This window comes from Ambystoma mexicanum, chromosome 2q (assembly GCF_040938575.1).
Source record: "Ambystoma mexicanum isolate Mex_15411 chromosome 2q, UKY_AmexF1_1, whole genome shotgun sequence".
Lineage (NCBI taxonomy): Eukaryota > Metazoa > Chordata > Amphibia > Caudata > Ambystomatidae > Ambystoma > Ambystoma mexicanum.
In genome coordinates, this window is record NC_090924.1 from 627,911,666 (window position 1) to 627,929,366 (window position 17,701).

The following is a 17,701-nucleotide window of genomic DNA, read 5'->3' on the forward strand; positions in this document are numbered from 1 at the left end:
GTCAAACAGTGCACCAGCAACCCAACTCAATGAACCTGGCAGCATGGCTCCTGAGGTCATAGAGTTTGGACATCTCAATTTACCACAGAGGTGTATGGACATCCTAAAAGAGTCTAGGAAACCAAACACAAGGCACTGTTACTTTGACAAGTGGACGAGGTTCGTTATCTGGTGCCAGAGTAGACAAATCAACCCTGTTGATTGCACTCCTTCCACTATTGTTACATACATGCTCCACCTGCTTGAGGCAGGATTGGTTTTGAACTCACTGAAAGTACACCTGGCAGCCCTGTCGGCATACACCACTTCCCATTGCAAGGTCTTGTGGTGGAAAGTACCAGTAGTTGAAGCCTTCATGGAAGGAATAAAGAGACTTCACCCTCCTATTTCAAACCCACCACCAGGGTGGGACCTTAATGTGGTGCTAGCCAAGCTCATGGGACCCCCTTTCGAGCCCATGCATAAAAGCAGTCTCAAACACCTGACTTATAAAACGGCCTTCTTAGTAGCTATTACTTCTATAAGAAGGGTCGGTGAAATTCAGGCTCTGTCAGTGCAGGATCCTTTCTTTACTGTCCATAAAGACAAACTGGTTTTACACACACACCCTAGGTTCTCACCTAAGTTTATATCAAAATTCCATGTAAACCAGTCCATCGAGCTTCCGGCTTTCTTCCAGGACCCTCAAAGCTCGGCTGAGGTGAAACTACACACCCTAGATGTGCGTAGGGCGGTCCTCTACTATGTAAATAAAACCAGACCGCTAAGAAAAACAGATCAACTGTTTGTCTCCGTAGCTACAGGCAGAGAGGGGGATCGCGTCTCTAAAGGTGCCATCTCGAAGTGGATTATTAACTGTATTCAGCTGTGTTACTCACTCTCTGAAAGAACTCTGCCTTTCACGCCAAGGGCCCACTCTACTAGAGGCATTGGGGCCACTCTGGCTTTCATTGCAAATGTACCCCTTGACACCATTTGCAAAGCAGCTACTTGGAGCTCTATTCACACTTTTACTCAGCATTACTGCATTGACACCCATTCCAAGGCAGATACACAAGTGGGACAAGCGGTTCTAAGACACTTATTGGCTCATGACCCTTCTCACATCCCACCTCCTTCAGGTACTGCTCGCTAATCTATGCACAGCATGTGATCTAAGCAGATTCCACAAGCCTCTGAAGAGATACATTACTCACCGTAATCGTATTTCTGATGCTTGTATCTGCTTAGATTCACATGCGACCCACCCTTCCTCCCCTCTGAGAGAAGGCGCATGGTTGCTTGTAGTCTTACCTTTCTATCTATCTGCTTGGATTCTCTATACTCACGCTACTCCTCATGCTACCTCATGTCAGAAAAAATACAATCTGAGGATCCTAGACGCGTGAGGGATCTTGGGTACAGTAGACGTCACACTAGGGATAGTATTACTGGCACGCCCTATGTCGACGCCCATTTTCGAGTTTCAAAAAACAAACTGTAATACTCCGCAGCTTCCACTAGATGTCGGCCTATGCACAGCATGTGAATCTAAGCAGATACAAGCATCAGAAATACGATTACGGTGAGTAATGTATCCCTTATGGTTTGTTGCTGCAGGGGTCGCGGGCTTGGAAATTCGATCCCATACTGGTCCACTCGAGCACCGCGGTCACAGTTCCACGCCGTGCGTTCACTTCCCGCGGTCTGCGAGGGTGCATCCATTCTGCGGTTCAGTAGGTTTCCGAGACGGGTTGGTGCCGGGACTGGTGGGGGTCTTCGCCTCTTCCTGTCCCACAGTCCTCAGTCACAGTTCTCCGTGCCTCCTAATAACGCAGGATTGGGTGAAGGGTTGGTGTCTCCTCTGCCTGCCGCTCGATCCCTGCGGAACGTCCTTTGTGGGAACACCTCCGCTGCGTTGTGTTGTATGTCCGCCTCTTAGCTTCTGACTCCGGCGGCCATCTTGGATTCCGTGTACGGTTTCAAGTCTAGTTAACAGCAACGTTTTCGGTGTGTCAGCCTCCGATTCCAGTTGATTTTGCAGTGATCTGTTCTCCGGAGATTCCGCTGTCTGTGGCTGTGTTTTTTTTTGTCAGGATGTGTAGATATTTTCCAGGATATTGAGCAGGATTTGGCTGGTGGCCTGAGAGCGACAAGAGAGCACGCCTACATAGCTCGGCTGCAGGCCACGCCCCTAGTGTCTTTTTTTTTTATTTATTTATTTATTTTTTAGTACATCTTTGCATTGTAGGACTTTTTTTGTTTTTTCTACTTACAATTTAGGGTGTCAAGTTGTCCACAAGTAGGGACCCAAATGGTTGGGAGCTACTAATCCTATGTGTGATAATGATGTGTTTATTTATATAGCGCCTTAATCCAAAGCACTTTACAGAGCACATATTTACATACAATATCACCCAACCGAAATTGGTACTCATTTATTGACCTCAGAAAGATGAAAGGCCGGACGGTGTATGGGTTGAAGGTGTTGATACGGAAATGGGGCGATGGGCTGGTGGACTAAGGTGCCTGTTTTGTTTCACGCAGAATGTCAGTCATATGTAAGGCTCTGTCGTCATATGTCTTGCAATGTGATTACTTTGTTCATGCTCTCGCTATTTCCCCACAGTCTGCTGAATAAAACATTTTTGAAGAAAAAAAAGACCAGTACGTTTACCTCTTGAAAACATTTGACATACATAGTAGACACACAATTATAATGTGCCTCAGATGTGAAAATAAGATTTGTAGCGCACTATCTAGCTCCTTGTATTCCAGTAGTAGTCACCTTTTACTGGAAGACGCCCTTTACACAGGATGTACTTTTAGCCCCTGCTCATCCGATCCTTATTTCAATGCCTGCAAAGTATTGAAGAGCCAGACCCAAATGAGGTTGTCGCATATGGGCTCTTGCCAGTTATGCAACATCCTATACATTTATTAATCCTCTTATCAGGGGCAAAATGAAAGTTGCAAGCTACTAAGGAGCCATCAAAAAGTCACTCTCCTCCTTAATTCTTTACATGCACAACGCGCACCATTTATTACTCGCCTTATCACTTGCCAGTGGCGAGTGTACATTTTTCACCCTGCTCTTAAAAATGATGCCTGTACATTTTGTGAACTGAGCATGTGCATAGCTATCCTTATCCTGAGACCTGTATACATTTGTGCAAATTATAGTATTTGAAACCCACCGGTGCACCTGATGTTGCAGTCGCTTTATCCTAGCATCCTAATCTTGAATGTGTCTGAATCCGCATATACGGTCAAGTGTTTCTAGCATTTTAATGCTAGGGTAAGGTTCGGGGAAGATGAAATGATCTTTGTCCTAGTGATTCAAGAATACAACTCTTTTATCAGACATATTTGTCAAATTTAAATATCTTTTGTTATTCTTGGATCTCCAAAATGTTCTTTGATTTCAGGCAATGCAGCCTGAAACCCTCATGAGTGCCATTTGTCCCCTTCAAATAGGTATTTCAAAAGAGTACAATTGGAGCATACAAGATAATCTCTCGTGGAGTGATTGTCTATCCGGAAGTAATTTATATTATTATGTTAGGTTTTGATTATGTTTTTTGCTCGGTAAGAAGAGTGTAACATTTACTCTGTAACGTTGCTTAATTTGTGTCCTTTCGGAACCCAAACACCGAATCACCACCATATCACTTTCAGAGCACTTAAATTAATGCTGCAAGTGATTTTTCGAAATGAACATTGAAACCTTTTTAAATAGCGACAGTTTATAATGTTAAGTACAATTACCTTATCTTTAATGCAACTCTCAAAGAAAGGGAGAGATCAGCATAGAGTACACCGGGTGCAGCTAGTGTTTACATATTTGTTTTTGTTTATTTTGGGAACAGGAGGGTAATTGAACGATCGGGGATCTGCGAGAATCTAAATTTGAAAGTTGAAATGATTTTTGTTGATTTGTGGATAAAGATTTTTCGTTCTTTCCACCAAAACATTTGTGCTGTTGTTGATTTGGTGATTGATATCCATATTTCATTGGAAGACCTCATGGGCAATGATACGTTTCTGCATCCCGACCGACAGTTAAAGACCCAATGATGTGCCCTTTATTTCTGGTATCCTTGGTTTGTTTTGGTTTGTATCAAAGAAAGACTCATTCTTAATGCCTCAACATTTGGCTGAAGTACTGAAAAAAAGCAAAACAATGTGCGAAACCACTGCAGTTAACAAAGAAACGTTGGGCTGCTCAGGTAGCCTAATTGAGCTGGACCAGAATACTTTTTTTTTTTTTTAAATGTAAATGTTAGCGATACATTTAAATTAACTTTCTTTTTTTATGTATCTGGTTCTTATCGAGCCTGTTTTTATTCACACATGAAAGCATTTGAGTTCAAGAAGCATTAGACCGCCTTTGTCACAGAGCTACACAAGGAAATATGCAGCTGGCAATGTGTGGTTTTTCCAGATTATCATCATTGCAGATTTTTGTGAAATAAGAATTCCTCTTGGTTTTGCGTGCTTCATTGCCATATGGTCATAGAAAAACAGCTAAACTCGTGCATATTTAGACATTTTAATTTCCAGCTAAATTATAATCTAGTGTCTTTTATAATCTACGCATTGCACGAAATCTGTTCTTTTAATTTATTTGGATCGAATTAAGCTTGAAGTTTAGAAGCCAACAATGAAGGGGTGCACCCAATGTCAGTCCTCCACATTGTAAACTATAACACTTTTGTCAATATGAATGCTTCTCTGAAGTTATTCAATGTAATTTCAAGAACAAGTGGGGTGCCATTTCTTTTGTTGAGTATTGAACAGTATTCTAGTATGACCAATTCGGAAGAAGCCCTTTGAAATAATAGTATCCCAGAATAGGCTAAAAAGTTTAGGGGTATACCAAAATTCAGCTCTGAGTAAGCATTCAGCTGAATTCTGGCTGAAAATGAGATATTCTGCTTCAGCCGAATACTTTAAGTATCACTCGAAGCTGAATAGTTTCCCCTACAAAATACATAAAGTACTTGTTTGACTGTGTGCCTGGAATCATTCAGGCATGTCATGTTTATCCTTTAAAAGGATCATAAAACAAATGCTGCCATCACTTTTTTGATTGAGTACTGGGAGAGTAGAATTGTAAAAGTGCCCTTTATGTGCGTGACAGACACTTTCAAACTGGTGGTTTGCTTGGAAATGGGTGTGCTGAAGCAAAACTGCCAATATTTTTTTATACATCTCTGGTCGCCCCTGTATTTTGCAGTTGAAAACCATTGAGCTGTCGGTATTGGGAAAATAGTATTGTCTTTATGCGCTTATTGATTTGTTGATGACCTGTGTAAAATCTGAAAGTTACAGGTTCCAATCACAACAAATCCAAATGATATAATTAAGTGGATTAATATAGCTGTAGCACAGACCACAGTAAGTTCCAAACACTGAGTAAAATAGCTCAGGCGGTAGTTTGCCTGCAACAAAGAACTGTATTCAGCCTGCAGCCAAGGTTTTAAATCAAGTACGATGGTTAGGTGGGAAGTGTGCCTGCAGCACAGATGTGCTTGTAATATTGAAACATAGGTTACAATTCCTGCCCTCCATCTCTTACATGTTGCCAATCTGAGCAGCTTTGAATTGATTTAAAGTGACAGATGTTACTAAAGATTGTGGCTTTATTTATTTGCCAAAATGCCCCAGTCTTCGGCAACAGAAATATTAATCCCAGCATTACAGTTAAAAAGAGGGATATTTGTGTAATAAAGACATGGAGATAAAAGTTAAAGATTTAGAAACTTTGGACCAGATTGATGTACAAGTGAAACAAATAAGTAAAATAAACATGCACTGTCAGAAATCTGACCATCTGCACGGGGGGGGGTGTGTTCACCTGGGTTTAAAAAAAAAATGTATTAAATGGAATGATGGTAGACCAACCTCAGGAAAATGTGTGGGGCTCACGCTGTCATATTTAGTTGGGCTATGACAGCCAGGAGTACACCGTCATCTCTATAAAGGGCCAGGACCAAAGCTTCCCCATGCCATGGCCAGCCTGATTAACTAACAATGGATCTATGGATCCGCCCTGCTCTTTTGTTGGGCCCTTCAGCTGGGGGCAGCAATTATCATACTAATAGAGTGTACTTCAAACAGGCCCACGTGGGGCCTGGCTGCAGAGGTTAACAAAGGGGACAGGAAACCCCACCAACATTTCATATGTAACTATCTCTACCTGAAGCCAGCTCCCGCCCTCAGTATCGATGACGATGAACTGCAATATCTGGGACTGCGTGTTTACAGTAGTCCACCCTGCAGGGGGACCCCCTTCATAGGGTACAATAATGTGGTTTCCAGGAGCCAGAGAGTCTGGTCTCGTCGCAGCTTCAAGGGAGACCTTCCGGTTTAATCAGGAACTACACAGAGATCTATTAACCAGAGAGACACTTTAATGTACAACACACAGTAAAATGGGTGGGACTTGGTATTGCACGTTTTCACCCCTTTACCTTTTCTGTTGCAAAGCACTCTGGTTATGGTCTCACGAATACAGGAGATTGTTAGTGGGGACCCCAGGATTGGTTCATTAAGGTAGGCTTAGCCTACACCAATCACTGTGGCCCATTTGGCTTTAAAAGAGGGCTGAGCCCCTCTTTTGGCAGATTATCTGAAGACTTTGCAATGAGTGTAACAAAAATAACTCATCATTGTACCCTGGCTGAAGGTACAGTCTGCCTAGAGTCTTCTGCCAGTGAAGGAATGCCAGGACTTCCAAAGAGGGAAGCAAGATCCATCCCCTAAACATCTCCATGGGAGCAGAGGGAGATATTGAATCCAGAGGACCCTTTAGCCGCTCCAGTACCAAGCCAGCATGCAGCATGTCTGGCTAGGCTCTGCAGCAAGCTTCCTAGATTGGACGTGCCGGAAGGTCCCTGAACCTGAAACCAAGGTCAAGGCAGCTGCCTGCAACATCCTTGGGCCGTCTGCCTTAAAGGATGATACAAGCCCATTGAAGATGCTGGGAGAAGTGACTTGATCAACTTCCGACGTCCGCCTTAAAGGACATTTTCAAACTAATTGATTTTTCCCAAGCTGCAACCGACTGCAATGCTGACCAGTGTCAAGCCGCAGTTGCTAAAAGACATCGGAGACGTCTTGACCAGTGCTTCAGCACCACCGAGCAGCACTGAGCCAACGGTTTCTGACCCCGAGCCGCCATGTAGGCCAGCCTGCAGCCATTTGTCCAGCTTCGCTCATAGAACCGTCTTGCCGCCTGATACCCACATCTGACTCCCATCTTGAAATCTTGTCACAGAATCCTGGAAAGCGCCCTGAAGCCGACTCAACCCTGTCGAGCACCAAGAACACCTACAGCACATGTTACATTGTGGACCTGTCCCCCTGGTCTTTTTCCGAAAGTGCCTAGAGAAATTTTAAGACCCATTGCTCCCCTGGTGCTGAAACCAAGTAACCTTAAACTATTGTGGTTATTAGCCATACCGACTACCCCCTGTCAGTATCCAGAGTGCATCCCTTTTCCATCTTTGAAACTGTCATCTGCATTCCATTACAGGGTGGGTTGTATTTCATAGTGTTACTAGAACGGTCTGTTGTGATATAAAGTATGCTACAACCTTGACTGGACAGTCCCTTTTATAATTGGGTAATTTGTATTTTCGCTGTGTTGCATCTAACCAACGATCCATGATGAGATAAGCCTGCCATTCCGTCCACGTTACCAAAATTGGACAGGCAGGTTTATAATTTGCTTGTTATTCCAATCCGTTTGGATCGCTTCTGGTGTACTAGAAGTGTGTGGCTGATTGATGGTTTAGAAACCAATATTCACCCCTGGACCACTGGTGCCCCGGAATTGATTCGTCACATGTACATGCCAATTAAATATCTGAAAATCAGCACTGTCCCGTCCTCCTAGGTCAGCCGCGAACCATGGAGGGCTACTCATTCCCTATATGTTTTTGTCTGATGTCTTTTATCATTCCCGGAAAGCACCACAAACATACCCCACCCGAAAAAGGAAGTAAAATACTATTAATGAAAAGACATATATCAAATGCCTCATACCACTCAGTACCACTGGTAGAAAGCATGGCTTTAGCATCCCAAAGGTTGTGATCCAGTAGCATTCGGCAGGGTGCTAATTGATGTAATCGCTCCTTTTGAGTATCAGTGCCTTGCTGGAGCCAGAAGGCCAATTAGTACCCGGCAAGGATCAACCAGAATGCAAAAAGCATTCTCATTGGCCCCCGCTGGGGAATTATCAGGCTGGGAATCCCTTGCACGCACGTACGTGCCTTTTGATCCCCGCGGGGGCGTGGCGGCCCCTTAGCCAATGCGGAGTCTCAAAACTGGGCAATCCCCGCTCCGAGCCTCCCCATGGCTGGAGGCTGCCTACGTCCCCCGCCAGGGACTCCGGTATTTTTTTTTTCTCTCCACCCGCCTCCCCTGCAAATTATCCCCTATCCACCCTCCCAACCCCAATTACTTTCTTTTTTCTCCTTTCCCGGCGGCCATTTTATTAGTAATTTGTTTTATTTATTTTTTTGTTTTGTTTTGTTCTGAAACGCTGCAGCGTTTCGGAACAGAAAAAAATTCTATTAGTACCCCGGTCTAACGGGCTGTGGTACTAATGGCAATAAGCCCTTCGACGGCAGGCCAGTACCGCCCACGGTAATACCCCCGGGGGTTCGTTAACAACGTCCCAGGGGGAATTATCTGTGGCGGTATTGGCCCACTGTCTCGGTGCTTATTGCTACAATATGGGCTTGTCCAAAAGGAATATTTCAAAGTGCATGTAGACACATCCCAGTCTCACATCAGTGATTCCATACATGCATACTATACCTTTGGGCTAGTGTTAGTTACTTGGGCCCTGCCCAACAAGCGCCACTTATGAATGCACATAAAATAGGCCCTGTGCTGTTATTGAACAGTTTATTTTCTAATAATGTATTCCTTTCATGGTTCACACAAGCATTTTTCGTAGACGACAAAGAAATGAAATGCAGAATACAGAATGAATGTAAATTAAAAGCACACTTTAAAATGTGAATAAAGTTTTTTTCTTGTCCACATAACCTTATTAAAAAGTCAACTACTTCACTCTGTGTTCGGCTCTTGCCGAGTATCTGTCTAACTATTTGGTATTCGGCCGAATACTAAAATCTACTATTCGGTACACCCCCAGTTAAAACCTACAGGTCAGGCCGTTGAAACTAAGCTTCACATTACCAAAGGGTTGGTCTAGGATAAGAGCAAGCTTGGGGTATGTGTCGGGAGTCGACTAGTGTTTGCAGAGCAAAAACACAGGGGAAAACAGTTCAAGAGTCACTCGACACTTCCATTTTTTCACATGCGCACAGCACAAGAGTTCATTCTAACCAGTGGCTAGTGACGAGTGCACATTTTGAGGACTGAAGCACTGTCAATATGAGAAATTGAAAGAATAATGAATCACAAGCACAACAGAAAAACTAACATTGAACTGAGTTGCTTTCTGTGAGACTGTGACCTACGTTGAATTTTGCAGCTACATCACAAAGCCATAGTGGAAAGGAAATTATATGAGCACCACACAACGTGGGTAATAATAAGCAGCGCTCAGATACCTGAGGGTTTGTAGCGCTATATAAAAGCCTAATTATTATTATTATTTATATAAAGTTGCTAACTACAAGACAGTCCTAAAGTCTCTCGGCCCCTCGGACCTCTGCATGCACAAAGCGCACCATTTTGAGCTCTGGCATAGTGCATTTGTTGTTGTTTACATTCAGATGCGTAGCCAGGATTGTCTAACAAGTGAAACTTGAAGCTAATGTAGTTGGGCCCTCTGCATTGATGCCCACGTAGCCGTGCTGAGTGGGCATTTACAGATTTTGCGTGGGCCATGCCCACTCAGGCTCTACCCTGTCTGCGCCTCTGCTTACATTGCGACCCTGCCTCACTGAGTAAAGAGGGCTAGCTAGCATGGTCTCTGTGCGAGAGGTACTATGAAGCACCCCTTCAGACTCCTTTAGGCGCACCGTCGCCCTCGGTAACGGGTCTGTGATGTGTACTCCACTGTAACCGAAACATGGCACGAGGAACCAAAATATGCCACGTGAAACCAATTTGTAAAGCGCAGGTTTGAACTCCCTGCTATGAGCTAGTTATTTATATCCAGGTGCAACTTTTCATTTAACATGTCTGAAGAGTTCGTTTTCCAGGTCTTCTCTTGTATGCAAATACGGATGAGGTACACTTTTTTCACTACTGACTATTTGAGTATGTTGCACAACTTTACTATGGTACTCACTAGACACGAGGGTTTGGACCCCCCTCCCAATTTCATCAAGCACAGTTTGAGAAGAAAGCTTTGCAGCGAGTTTCACCAGCTAAGCAACAGTTGCTGAAAGAATAGAATGTCTGCCTTCTAACTCTGTGCAGCCAAGTGTCAAGTGGCGCATCAGATCCCCACTTGGATGGACTTCTGTCCCCAGACTTAAAGGGGTGACGTTGTTATGAAAGCAACAGTAGACCAGAGGACCAGATGGAGGCGTTTCTGGGGATGAGTGAGGGGGCTATAGCCCGGGTGTTTTGGTTGTAGCCCTGGAGCTAAAACCAAAAAGCTAGCTAGCTTCGAGGCCCGACATTAGCATAGCCCCAAATCTTTTCCAGACCTAGCAACACCCCTGGTACCAGATCTGGCATTGCTAGAAGTGGATCCACGGGTTCCTGGTAAATGCGTGTTCCGAAAAACATACGCTACCACCTTGTTCATTGAAATGCACTGTGCGAAGGCAGAGCACAATGTAATAAAACCAGTATGCCTGCCTTCTTTTTAAACCGATCAACCCAGGACTGTGACACTGCAAATCCTCAACAGATTCCACTGACTGAAATTTCGCCTGCAATGAGTGAGGGCAACTTGCCCGGCTCCGTGTTGTAGTCTAGGACCTTTCTGACATCCTCTTGGCACCAGTAGGTACTTTTATGACTCTACCTCAATGTTTAGGTGTCTGTAATATGGCACTGAACACCGAGGCCTGAGCCTGCCACTGTTTTCTGATCCTCTCTGCTGCTCATACAAATCATGCCCTGTAGGGTCTCTCGGTCATGTTCGACCTGCCACTGAAGCCCTCCGTCACACCCACACGCTTGAAGCCAAGTTCTGCATGCCCTTAGCCAATGTGTGCACCAGGCCACATTCTCCATATCCCAAAGCATGCTCTTTCTTCACCCTCTCGCTTCCCTCTCCCTGAGCATGCTCTGCATGCCCTCAAGACATTATCTGCACACTTGGCTGTACTGTGCACATAGCCAGCTGTGATCTGTGCAACCAGTGCCCACGCTCTGTTTGGACCCATATCACACATCTTGGAGGTGCGTGGGGATCCGGCAGAGATAACCAAAGGAGAAAAAAATAAAGTTGGTGGGCAGTTGGCGGTTACTGACTTCAAGCAGGAAGCGCTCCATGTGACTAGCAGATGAACAACCTAGAGTACTTTCTGTAGTTTAGGAGCTGGGGGATACAGTAATCAATACTGGCTTTCAATCCATGGGATTGCTGTTTTACCCATTTGAAAGAAGCCCCCCTTGAACCACCCTCCGGCTAGGGTTCCAACTAAAAATTAAGGTCTACAGACTCCCTTTGCAGAGTCAAAGCAAACCCAGTTGCTACAGTTGTATGCTACATCTAGATAGTTTGTCCCACATGACCTTCATATTTTGCATAAAGAGATGCAGCTTTCGCTGCAACAAGTTACTAAATAATATTTATTAAAAACAAACCACAAGCAGCAGACTGTATAAGACCCAAATATGTTTCCTTATCCTCCACCCGTGCTCTGAGACCACTGCGGTTTCCACTGTTTGTTTAACATCTATGACTTTCATGATATATCGATGAGAGAAAATGGCGCCCTTTTCCAGGTTGGCCTCCTCGAGATCCAGACGAGGGAGAGGCTGATTTTCTACGTTACAAAAAGGGGTTCAGAGGAGGCGAGATCATTTGAGTTCTGTTGGCAAACAAAATATTCCTTGTAAGTTATAGTTCCCTGAGGAGGCCAGAATTCAGAAGGAGCCATAAGCGTAGATTACTCCTTCTAGAGCTGGATCACTTGCTAGTCAGCAGGCAGCCAGTTGGAGCAGATTCCCTTCAAATTATGCTTGGCAGTGGTTAGTCCGTGTCCATTATAGGCTTTTCAAAGTTATGGGGGGTTTGAATGCTTCTAGTATGGATTTCAAATAGCGGGTTAACTACCATTCCCCTCACCCTCACTCCCACACCCAGCCCCACCTTCATAATATGCGGGTTGAGGGGACAGGCACCGTCCTTGCAGTTCAACAATCTGTTGACTATATTAAGCATATCTGGGGGTGTTCATGGGTCAACTTAGTATATAGATATATAGATATATAGATATATAGATATATTTCTGAGGCTTGTGGAATCTGCTTAGATCACATGCTGTGCATAGGCCGACATCTAGTGGAAGCTGCGGAGTATTACAGTTTGCTTTTCGAAATTCGAAAATGGGCGTCGACACAGGGCGTGCCAGTAATACTATCCCTAGTGTGACGTCCACTGTACCCAAGATCCCTCACGCGTCTAGGATCCTCAGATTGTGTATATATATATATATTTCTGAGGCTTGTGGAATCTGCTTAGATCACATGCTGTGCATAGGCCGACATCTAGTGGAAGCTGCGGAGTATTACAGTTTGTTTTTCGAAACTCGAAAATGGGCGTCGACACAGGCGTGCCAGTAATACTATCCCTAGTGTGACGTCCACTGTACCCAAGATCCCTCACGCGTCTAGGACCCTCAGATTGTTTTTTTCCGCCATACTGGTCGGAAGCATCTTGCGGAGTCCCCTGGCCTTAGCCATACTTTTGCTAATTATTGAAGTTTAAAATTATTTATTGACATCCTTCCCCACCCCAACGTCGACCCTCGACTCGACGACGGCTGGAGAAGACATCGACCGTCGGCTGCTGCACGACGGATCTGGGCCTCGGAAGGCCGCTGGCCTCGGCCCTGCAAGTAGGGAGAGTGGGGGGTGGTACATACTCTTCACTCTTGGTATATAGGTACACCTTATATATTTCCTACACTTACCAGCCCGCTGCCTCAAGGTGCGTATGGAGGGTACCCCTTTCCAATTCTGCCCCAAGTGCAACCGCAAATACCCTTGGGTCGACAGGCACGCCACGTGCAATCTCTGCTTGCCGAGGGACCACCCCGAAGCGAACTGCAGAGCGTGTAGTAGGTTTAAGCCTAAGACACTTAAGGACCGTTCGACAAAGCGTTGGGCCCACCACGCCAGGCAGGCGGCCATGGCAGCGGAGGGCGCCTTCAGCGATGGCAGCGACGCCGTACTTTCGGACGGCGAGGGCATTACGGCGTCGAAAGACTGCCGAGCGCAGGTCCCCGACCTCGGAAGGTTGTCCGGCAGGGCGGCTATGGGGAAGACCCCCGGCGACGCAAGCGCTACACACCCTACACACACTAAACACACTAAGCCCAACCGAACCTCGACGACGTCGACTTCTCGGAAAGAGGCACAGATAGAACGGTCCGACTCGGTGTCCTCTGGGCGCTCTCGATCGAGATCGCCGCATGACGCAAGGCAATCATCCACTCTTGCCAAGAGTGCCTCGCTCCCTAGATTAACGGAAGTTCGATCGTCGGAAGACGAAGACGACTTCCACCCCCAGGCCGCGCTCCAGGAGACCGAGGCCGCAGTTAACACCAGCGAGGCCCCACGCTCGAAACAAGATACCTCTCCCGACCCGCGACGCCAGGCGTCGAAAGTCTCTGGGGCCTCCAAGGGGCAGGGAAAACATTTTTCCACGCATGGGGAGGGGGGGAAACAGAGGAAAGCACAGCCTTCCACTCCTGTAAGACCATCCTTCCACCCTAAGCAGACAGACACACATAAATCTACTGGGACATCAACATCCAGCAAGGGTACCCTTGATAAGTCCTCTAAGTTGCCTACTAAAGTCATACCCTGTTCCAAAGAATGGTCCAGTGAAGACATAGACAGGGTCATGTCAAGGATGTCTTCCTTAGCTGATTATTATGACAAAAACCCAGAACATTTCCTTTCATATGACCCTCAAGGGGCCACACCCTCAGGCTCCTCTGATCCTATCCCCCTAAGTAAAAAGGCCCGGTTCGAAAGACCTGAACCCTTCGAGGTGCAGCCTTACTCTACTCCATACTCTACTCCACACCCCAGATACCAAGGACAGCCTTTCCCTGAAGGGGACCAGGAGTTTACAATTATGGAGGAACAAACCGGGACTGAATACTATGCGGATGATGAGGACCTAGAGGAGGTAGAAGATGAGCAGGAAATTTACAGAGTAGATTCCCCGGTAGAGAGCGAAGCCCCAGTTACCGACTCGCCAGTTGATAACCAGCCCCTCCTTAATGAAGTTCTCGCTCGCGCAGCAGAACATTTTCACATCAACACCCACGGTGTACAGGAGGAAAGGGACTTCGCAGAAGAGTTGGTGGGAGAGAGGAGGCCGGTCGCTCAGACCATCCCTATCCTTAAATCCATCCAACGTAGAATAGATCCATCCCTGGTGAATCCTAACCTCACCAGAGCCGTCAACCCCAGAGTCGAAAAACTTTTTCGGGCAGCCCAGTCTGACCCTCTTTATATAAGAGGACATCTTAAACCAGACTCCCTAGTGGTTACCAACACTCGGAAGAGGGCTGGGACACCCTTATCAAGACTGCACGGGTTTGGCAGGAAGGTAGCCTCAACGTCCGCCTACCAAGCAAGGATCGCAAACTCCACCACCCTGTTGGCAAGTTACAACTGCTATCAATGGGAAGAGGTCGCGGCGCTCATAGCCTCTGCTCCTGAACCGTTAAAGGGCCAGTTGGCTCGGATCTCGGCAGAAGGGAGAGCCGTGTCTGGTTGCATATTAAAAGCAACTTTCGACGCCGCGGACAACGCAGGAAGATTGATAGCAGAAGGTACTGTTATCAAGAGACATGCGTGGTTACGGCAGTCGGGGTTCAAAACAGAAACCCAGGCTTCATTAATAGACAAGCCGGTGGAACCCGATCTATTGTTTGGGAAAGCGGTCGAAGACGCACTTAAGAATGCCAAGGACGAGTACGAGACTCTCAAATCCCTTGGCCAGCTTACCAACAAACCCCCTAACCAGAGGGGGAACAGTAATTTTCGTCGCCCACGCTGCCAAAATTCACAAAGAGGCAACTATGCCCAAGGACAGGGTACACAATGGAACAACAACCAGCAGTCTACCCAAAGTTACGGCAGGGGTAACAAGAGAGGTCGTGGAAGAGGCAGAGGCAGCCCCAACAAGGGAGGGGGCACGCCTCCACCAAAGCAGTGACGCTCAGTTCAGGGTCCCTTCTCACGCAACCCCAGTAGGGGGACGCATTTCCAACTTCACCCAGGCTTGGGAAGGGATCACCTCAGACAGATGGGTGCTGTCAACAGTGTCCACAGGATATTGAATAGAATTACTGCAGCGTCCCCGGAACCACCCTCCACGACAAAGAATACACTCCTTACAACATCAGAAGATCCTTCTCGAGGAGATCGCCATTCTGCTAGAAAAGGACGCGATAGAACTCGTCCCAGGACACCAGGTAAACAAGGGTATCTATTCAACTTACTTCCTTGTGCCAAAGAAAGATTTGACAATGCGCCCAGTATTGGACTTGCGGCCTGCCAACAAGTATGTCAAGCCCCAAAAATTCCGTATGACCACGCTACAAGAGGTAATCCCCCTCCTAAAAAAGGGGGAGTACATGGCAACCTTGGACATGAAAGATGCTTATTTTCATATTTCCATGCTCCCAGCCCACAGAAAATACTTGCGCTTCAAGGTAAACAGTCGCCACTACCAATTCAAGGTACTGCCCTTCGGGATAGCTTCAGCACCAAGGGTATTCACCAAGGTACTGGCGGTGGCAGCTGCACACCTACGCAGGGAGGCAATCCCAGTGTACCCTTATCTGGACGACTGGCTCATAACGGGGGAAACCCCAGGAATTTGCAGGTCAAACATTCAGAGGACTATCGACCTCCTCCACGAATTAGGCTTCTCTATCAACGAGAAGAAGTCAAGTCTGGTGCCAAGCACCTCAAAACAGTTCCTAGGAGCAATCCTAGATACTCAGAAAGGGTTGACCTTCCCTTCGGAAGAGAGAATTCGGAATATACTACTGCAGATTCCACATTATCAGTCAGGTCAACAAATAACGGTACGCAAAGCAATGCGGTTACTGGGCATGATGGCGTCATGCATTTACCTGGTCCCCCACGCGCGTCTGCGCATGCGTCCCATGCAGGAATGGTTGGCGAAACAGTGGTCTCAGGCAAGTGGTCAGTGGGACGATCTAGTGGTCGTTTCGCCAACACTCGTACAGAGCTTACACTGGTGGACAAGAGAGAATCTCGCAAGGGGAAAACCCTTTACGATCCCGAAGTACAAGCAGTGGTGACTACAGATGCATGCCTGACTGGGTGGGGAGCTCACCATCTCCACCACACAGCTCAGGGTCTCTGGTCTCACTCAGTAGCCAAGAACCACATCAACCTGCTGGAGCTTCTGGCAGTATTCCGAGCGCTTCGGGCGTTCGAGCCCCATCTGCTAAACTTGTCGGTGCAGATCCGGACGGACAGCACGACAGCCATGTTCTATCTGAACAAACAAGGAGGGACTCGTTCGCCAAATCTGTCCAAGCTTGCCCAGAAAATCTGGATATGGGCACTCAGACGGAACATCCTCCTGTCATCACAACATGTTCCAGGGGAGCTCAATTCCCTAGCGGATGCCCTAAGCAGAGACTCCCTCCCAGAAGAACACAAATGGGTCCTTCACAGAGATATCGTAGAAGATCTCTTCTCTCAGTGGGGTTTCCCCACTATAGACCTATTCGCCACAAGCAAAAACAAACAATGCCCAGGATTTGCATCCAGGTTCCCCCAGCCAGACTCCCAAGGGAACGCCCTGTGGATGAACTGGTCAGGGATGTTTGCGTACGCTTTTCCACCAACTCCTCTCATCAGGAAGGTGGTGTACAAGATGAACAAGGAATCGATGACGCTCATCCTAGTTGCTCCCATGTGGGCGAGACAACCATGGTTTCCACACCTACGCAGGATGGCGGTGTGCGAGCCCATCAAACTCCCAGCCTGGTACAACCTACTGTCCCAGCAACAAGGTCAAACAGTGCACCAGGAACCCAACTCAATGAACCTGGCAGCATGGCTCCTGAAGTCATAGAGTTTGGACATCCTAAAAGAATCCAGGAAACCAAACACAAGGCACTGTTACTTTGACAAGTGGAAGAGATTCGTTATTTGGTGCCAGAATAAACAAATCAACCCAGTTGATTGCACTCCTTCCAACGTTGTAACATACATGCTCCACCTGCTGGACGCAGGTTTGGTTTTTAACTCTCTGAAAGTACACCTGGCAGCCCTCTCGGCGTACACCACATCCCATAACAAGGTATCGTGGTGGAAAGTACCAGTAGTTAAAGCCTTCATGGAAGGAGTAAAGAGACTTCACCCTCCTATTTCGAACCCACCGCCAGGATGGGACCTCAATGTGGTGCTAGCTAAGCTCATGGGCCCCCCTTTCGAACCCATGCATAAAAGTAGTCTCAAACACCTGACTTATAAAACGGCCTTCTTAGTAGCCATTACCTCTATAAGAAGGGTCAGTGAAATTCAGGCTCTGTCAGTGCAG

The 17,701-nt window shown here is 46.6% G+C and overlaps 1 protein-coding gene across 2 annotated transcripts in view; it reads left to right on the plus strand.

Annotated features, from left to right (window-relative positions):
• LITAF (lipopolysaccharide induced TNF factor) overlaps positions 1–17,701 on the plus strand; it is a 393,403-nt gene that overhangs the window by 176,063 nt on the left and 199,639 nt on the right. The window lies entirely within an intron of this gene.